We start from the raw sequence: 6,822 nt of genomic DNA on the forward strand, positions 1-6,822 counted from the left end.
CAAAAATCGAAACACCGTGATCTCGCGAAACGAACACATTGTTCAATTGATATAAAAAAATCATTAAAACAAATTTTTTTAATAACAATGGGAGCCCTAGGCTTAGGCCTTTAAAGGCCTATGCCTTGAGCCGGCACTGCATACGAAACCCTAATGCAGGTTATAAAAAAGATAACTCACCATTATGCAAGAGGTCCGCTCTCTGAAACTCTCACTATTCTCACTACTTGCTCTTGATTTTTTGTCTTTATCAAAACCCTAACTTGAACGTCGTATTGGTTTGCCGGGATTTTTGGCGTCAACCTAACCTCTTTCTTCGAGTGTGTTTTAGGTGCAGATTTGCTCGACGTTGTCGCTGACCCTTTTCCCTTCATCCGATCTCAAAATCATCTTCGTCAGACAATTTATTGACTGATGGCTTGACCATCTACGGTATTTAATCGAAACAAACACTTTAGGAATCAAGACAGTTTCCAAGCGTACGGATACGTAGATACTTCGCCATGTTGTTTCTTTCTTTTTCAATGGGTGCAAGGACGTCCTCGCTTTGACTGGTGCCCCTCCACAGTGACCCTTCTCGCTTTAGGGCTCGCTAAAGATGAAGCCTTGCATCAGCTTTCATGCCATAGAACGTGGTCCATATCTAAATTCATGAACAAAAAAGAGACTTATCTGAAACTCTGGACTTCCTGGCCTGTCTCCCTGCGTGCATGCCAGATAAGTCCACGCCATAATTCATGCAGCTTCATTTGACTGTTCTTAACCGAGATCGATCGACTTCTTTGCATGATTGGGATGATCAGTCTTAGTCGATAGATGTGTGTGTGATTCGAGTGTTTGTAGCATTTAGCTCCCTCATATATACACCTGCAGAATCTCCCATCCCTTGCCTGACCCCAGTTTCTCATCCACCTGCAGTCCTCCACATGTCCTCTTGCCTCTCGAACCCTTTTGACCCTCTTCATGCATTACTGAGAAGAGTTGATGGTGAGACAGTTCATTTGCTTTGGATTGGGGCACTGTACAATAATGGTGGTGGTGGTGAGAGGACAAGCCTGCCTGCTGCCATTGCTGCTGCTTCTGTTGGGCCTCACCTTTGTTTTGCCCCTTTCTCTTTTGTGTTGCAGGAGAAAAGAAAGAAGGGTGCAGAGGTTCAGATCCCTATCATTGTACACCACTTTGACCATTGGTCTCCCACTCCAATTCCACTCTTGATGATTTCTAGGTTTACATGCAAACAGAGCTACCAATTTCTGTTTTTTCTATTTTTTTTTATTCATTTCCTTTCAGAGCTCCTGCTGATTAACTGTAATAACGGTAGACCTGATGCTCTGTCTGCCTCTCACTAGCACTTCACTGATCCTACTCTATGAGCATTTTTCAGGAAGTAATGCAGTGTGAAACTTGCTGTGCAGAGTTGCAACGACGACCTTTGCTAGATTCTGATTATATCTCATTTAAAGCATGCTACTTTTGGAAATTTTAAAAAAAAAAGATTGTGATGTTGGACCGTCCATTATGATCCATCTGTGCTTTTTGATTTACTCTAGCAGCCCATGGGAAACTTTTATGGGGCTAAACCGATCACTTCAATGATTAATCGGATTGTAAGAACTGTGTTCCTGTTTGAAATCGTCTTCGGATGAGTCATTGGACACCTGACTTGTATGTTGACAGAGTCACGCAGTATCCATGAACGGTTTTGAGGAGAAAGACACCAAGATCTCATGCATCGCCAAGGAACGGTTTCGAGGAGAAAGACACCAGGATCTCACGCGTTGCCAAGCTACAAGGAGAAGAAAGAGAGTGAGAACGGAGGCCAAGGGTGTCTTGGCCCAGTCACTCTGACGCTCAAGTTAGATAATTGCCCGGAGAGGATGAAGAAGGACTAGGAAAGGAGAAAGAAGTATGTTTGCGATTCTAACGTACTTGCACCGATGCTAGGAGGAGTTATTATATAGGATTACTAGGTGAAAAGATGTCCCATTTTTGATAAAGGGAATGACACATCAGTAGAGATATCCTATCAGAGGTAAGAAGAATATCCCATCGCCGCCGCGTTGTATCGCCCATGTCTGATACGACATCAACCCTGTTGTCATAAATCATACTGTCTCAACAAGCGAACTACATCAAATATTATATCATTGCATGTGTCTTTCTAGCGGCGGCCTGACAAGCTAAATGATGGGGTGACGAGAGCAAAGTCAGTTGAGTATTAAGTAGAGCATGGGGCGGGGAGCTCAAGCGACAAAGAGAGTCCAGGCTGAGGCTGTCCGAGACTAGGAGTCGGGGCGCGGTCCAAGCTGGAACTTAAGGCCGAGTGAAACTTGGTTGGAAGGCCCGAACTCAGAGCTTGGTGCTAAATCCAAGTGGAGCAGTCGGGTGTTGGGTTTTGAGTTAAGCTGGTTGCCGAGACGAATAGTCAGAATCAAGCTAGTTGTCGAGTTGGAGCTCGACCACCTTGCTAGGGTAGGGAGCGTGAGTGTGGAATTCAGATGTGGAGCCAGGGTGTGTGACCAAGCTAATTAATCAGCTAAGGAGTCAAGCCTTCTATCCGATGTGTCATTTCCAATCAGAACAGAATTTGACATTCTAGGTCAAGTTATATCAACCCATAACAAATTGAATACTTGAAAAAAAAAAAAGACAGATTAGATAACTCATTACAACTTCTAAAAGTGTTGCGGTATAAATTGTTTTGATCAGAAACATGTTTGAGAGCATTAATGGTTTTAATTTATTTGGTATATATATATATATTATTGGATAAAGTGATAAATTATTTAAAATACACTCGGCCCAGCTCAATTTAAACAATGAGCTGGGCTTATTTAAGAATGCAAAGCTTCCATTGCAAGGCCTGATGCCATTGCAGAGAACAACAAAAAGGAAGAACAAGTTGAAGGAAGGAAGGCAGGAAACTTTTGCATGAGAAAACTACAAATTACTTAATTATATTACTTCCTCTGAAAAAATTGATTTTCAGAATGTGTTTCCTTGGGTGGAAAGGTCTAAGGAAATGAGGCTAGGGAAGGAGTTTCCTAGCACTTCTTTCCCTCTGTTTCATTAGATGGAAAATGGAGGGACAGAAGCATATTGTAGCCTAATAAACCATTGCCTAATGTATCTTTGCCCATTGCAATACCAATCACCATGAGTTCATGATCAAGTCTATAACTAACATTCTTTTTTATAAACGAGCTTAAATTCATCGATCATGGCTACTTTGAGTTTCCCTAAATGCCTCGCATGCCTCGCGAATTATACTAAATATTACTCATTGTCATCGCGACAACTTAGCACACCGAGAGGAATAGGCCATTTCTATGGTTTCTTTATTCCAAATTGCACGGGACACGCGCGTTAGTAGACCAATGGGTTGATCAGACATGCCTTAGTTTGAATGGGTCAGTCACTCTAAGTGGATAGTCATTATGCTCGGACCATGTAAAGCAATCAATACTTAGTTTCAGTAGGAATGTTAATTATTTCATTTCAAATGAGCGAGATGAGTCAGACATGCATGTCAAATGAGTTCGGGTCAATTGGGGGCTAACAAGTCGAACCTATTGTCGTCTAATCAACCTAGTGTGATCGTATACATATGGTCTATCTACCTATATAGGCTACTCCAATTAAATAAGGAAAAATATTTTTACTTATAAATATAAGCAATATTTTTTAACATTATGTCATCTCCAAATGTGACTAATTTGGGATAAAATCTTGTGTTTGAGTTCGACCAAAAATGGCCTAAAGGATCCAACATGAAATCTATGAGCAAATCTAACTTGTTTAGTTTAGTACAATAATTCAAACAAGAATTTTTTTAAACAAAAACTACTGATTTATAATGACAAACACAAGACCTTTACTGACAACTTTGTTGATCAAATCATAATAAATAAAACTCTTCATCCCAAAAAACCCTTGTACTATTTTTTTAAGAAAAAAAGATTAATCTAATCAAAATACGAAGAAGAATCCACAGTGAACTGACAAACAAGAAAGCATCTAATTCCCCTGGTGGAATATTAGAACAAATCGCATAGATTTCCCTCCACGAAGAGAGCTTTATATTGTTCTTGCTCATCTCGTCTTCTTTTCCTCTCCTTTATTTGGGCCCGCCTCTTGCTGTCAAAGTAGTCACTTTGACTAATTAAATTACAGAGGAATGTTTTAATATATGCATGTGTTGTTCCATCAAAGTTACATAAATAATTAATCATATGCATTAGAACAACCAATTCTTGAAAAAAACTTGGTTGTTTTTCCAAAAGTTGATTGAGAGCCATCAAGAAGAAGAAGAAGAAGAACTTAAGAGTTGGAGGGGGAGAGAGAGAGCTCATGATCCACGAATTAATGGCTTTTAATGGCTTCTTTCCATGAGAGGTCTTTCAATATCTATCTCCTGATCAGAAATCGAACCCTATTCCTACTTTTGATTTGTTCTTGAATCTCTTCCAAGAATTCCTCAGCGGCGGCGGCGGCGGCGGCTGAGGGAGGAGAACCAGAGAGAGGGAAAGGAGCAAAGAGAAGTACCAATTAATTAGGAATGTTCCCTGCGGCTTCCAGGAAGCCTCCGTCCACCCCTATGAATTCCGCTTCGCACGAGAGGGCTCCCATGTGCGTCCAAGGCGACTCCGGCCTCGTCCTCACCACCGACCCCAAGCCTCGCCTCCGGTGGACGGCCGAGCTCCACGACCGCTTCGTCGACGCCGTCACCCAGCTCGGCGGCCCAGACAGTACTTCTCTAATTACAAGCACTGTTAATCTCCTCTAGCTTCTTATGATTATTGTCTCTACACACAGAGGCCACGCCTAAGACGATCATGAGGGTGATGGGTGTCAAAGGTCTTACTCTCTATCATCTCAAGAGCCACCTTCAGGTAGCTAACTATAATCATCAATATCTCGATACGATCGAAGATCAAAAACTAGTTTTCAAATTTTAATTTTGATGCAGAAATTCAGGCTCGGGAAGCAGCCACATAGAGAATTCAACGATCATTCACTCAAGGAAGGTAAGCATACTATCTATCTATCTATCTATCTATCTATATATTGTTAATTTACAAACAAGTTTTTGATTGAATTAAAGCAGCATTAATGGATCTACAAAGAAATACAGCCTCTTCATCCCGAATAATGGGTCGAAGCATGAATGAGTGAGTTGTATATATATGTGTTGTTTATTAATTAAGTTGATGGAGATTATTATTAATGGATTGCATATCAGTGGTTTGCATGGCACAGAAGCTCACAGGATGCAGATGGAAGTCCATAGGAGATTGCATGAACAATTAGAGGCAATGCATATAAATATATTTTTTCTCTACTTGTTTTAGAGAAATGGGAAGAATTAATATTTTTGAATGATTTTTGCTGCAGGTTCAGAAACATCTACAGATCAGGATCGAAGCCCAAGGAAAGTACATGCAAAGCATACTGGAGAAAGCATATCAAACACTGGCAGCAGATCAAGGCATGGAGGCAGCAGGAGAGCAGCTAGGGTTCGTCCACGACATGGCGGCTGCCTCCATGGGCTTCCAGCAGGACCTGCAACTTTTTGGCGGCGGAGACCTGCAACTCGATAACTTGCACCAAGTGCACTTGGAAAGCATTCACCATCCTCCTCCTCCTGATCATGGCCTCTACTTGACTGCTAGCCCTGCCCTAATCGGCAAGAAGATCATGGCCAGCGAGAAGAGCCCGTTCATTTGGGACGATGAGGCCGAGGACGACAGCCTTCGAGTAGGGAAACAAGAAGGGTCGCCTCGAGACGATCAGTTTCGGAACATCGGCATTGTTGCACCCGGTGATCGACGGCGGCTACGAGGCAAAACCAACGATCTCAAACGCCGACGACAAGTTAGTGCTCGAGGGACCGGCGAAGATGAATAGACCATCGCCATTGCGAGATCATCCTCTTTCCGTGGAAGGCATTAACGCCATGTTAATTAATAGGAGGTAACTTCGTCCAGTACTGCAGGTTAAAGATGAACAAGGAGATCACAGGGATTCCTAAATATCATTACACTTTCTGATCTTAAATATCGTACGAGGACATTATTATTTGGTGTTTCTTTTGAGAGCAAGAGTTTCAAGAGGATGTATGAGTCTTCGTTTCACTAGAAGCAAGCTTTCACTACGTACTGTAACCTAACATATATGTACATATCTGTTTCACTTCATTTGCGGAGGTGCGACTATTTTTATCCTCGGATCATGATTGAGTTAATTACTATGAGATAGATTTATTGAAATGGATAAAATCGAATCTCGACGAAGTTGAAGTAATACCATTCCCGTAGTGATCAACTACAATTTTTCGATTTACTTTCTCACAGATAATCATGGGACTGATCATGTGGGATCATGGATTCCCTTTAATTTGCTAAAGAATTTTAAATTTTTCATTCTATTAAAAATATCTCATTCGAGTACGATTTCATTCATAAATACTTGAGTATTTTACTAAGCATTTTCGTATCACCGTGGGCAAGGTATAAAATATTTCTATATTTTTTTATATTAGGTATCTAGTTTACACCAATTAATTTTGAAATGAATGATCCGGTCTTACATTCAAAAAATGAGATGACTTATGTGATAACCTAACATCAATAGTTATTCAAATACCGCATATATATATATATATATATATATATATATATATATATATAACTTAGATTTTGAATTTTGATTATTTAAAAAAATATATGATTTTTTACTATCATATCTACCTTAGGAGACAATTAAAGCTAAGATTAAAAGAGCAAGTAAAAATCAAATTTAACCGTATTTGTTTAAATTTAT

At 40.4% G+C, this 6,822-nt stretch overlaps 1 pseudogene; it reads left to right on the forward strand.

Moving 5' to 3' along the window:
- Positions 1-4,300: 4,300 nt before the first annotated feature.
- Positions 4,301-6,142, forward strand: LOC141817013 (myb family transcription factor IPN2-like; annotated as a pseudogene).
- Positions 6,143-6,822: the final 680 nt, after the last annotated feature.

The sequence above is a fragment of the Curcuma longa genome, unplaced genomic scaffold (genome assembly GCF_044706935.1).
Source record: "Curcuma longa cultivar G26 ecotype Majalengka, Jawa Barat unplaced genomic scaffold, ITB_CL_G26_1.1 contig_19037, whole genome shotgun sequence".
In the NCBI taxonomy this organism is placed as follows: Eukaryota; Viridiplantae; Streptophyta; class Magnoliopsida; order Zingiberales; family Zingiberaceae; genus Curcuma; species Curcuma longa.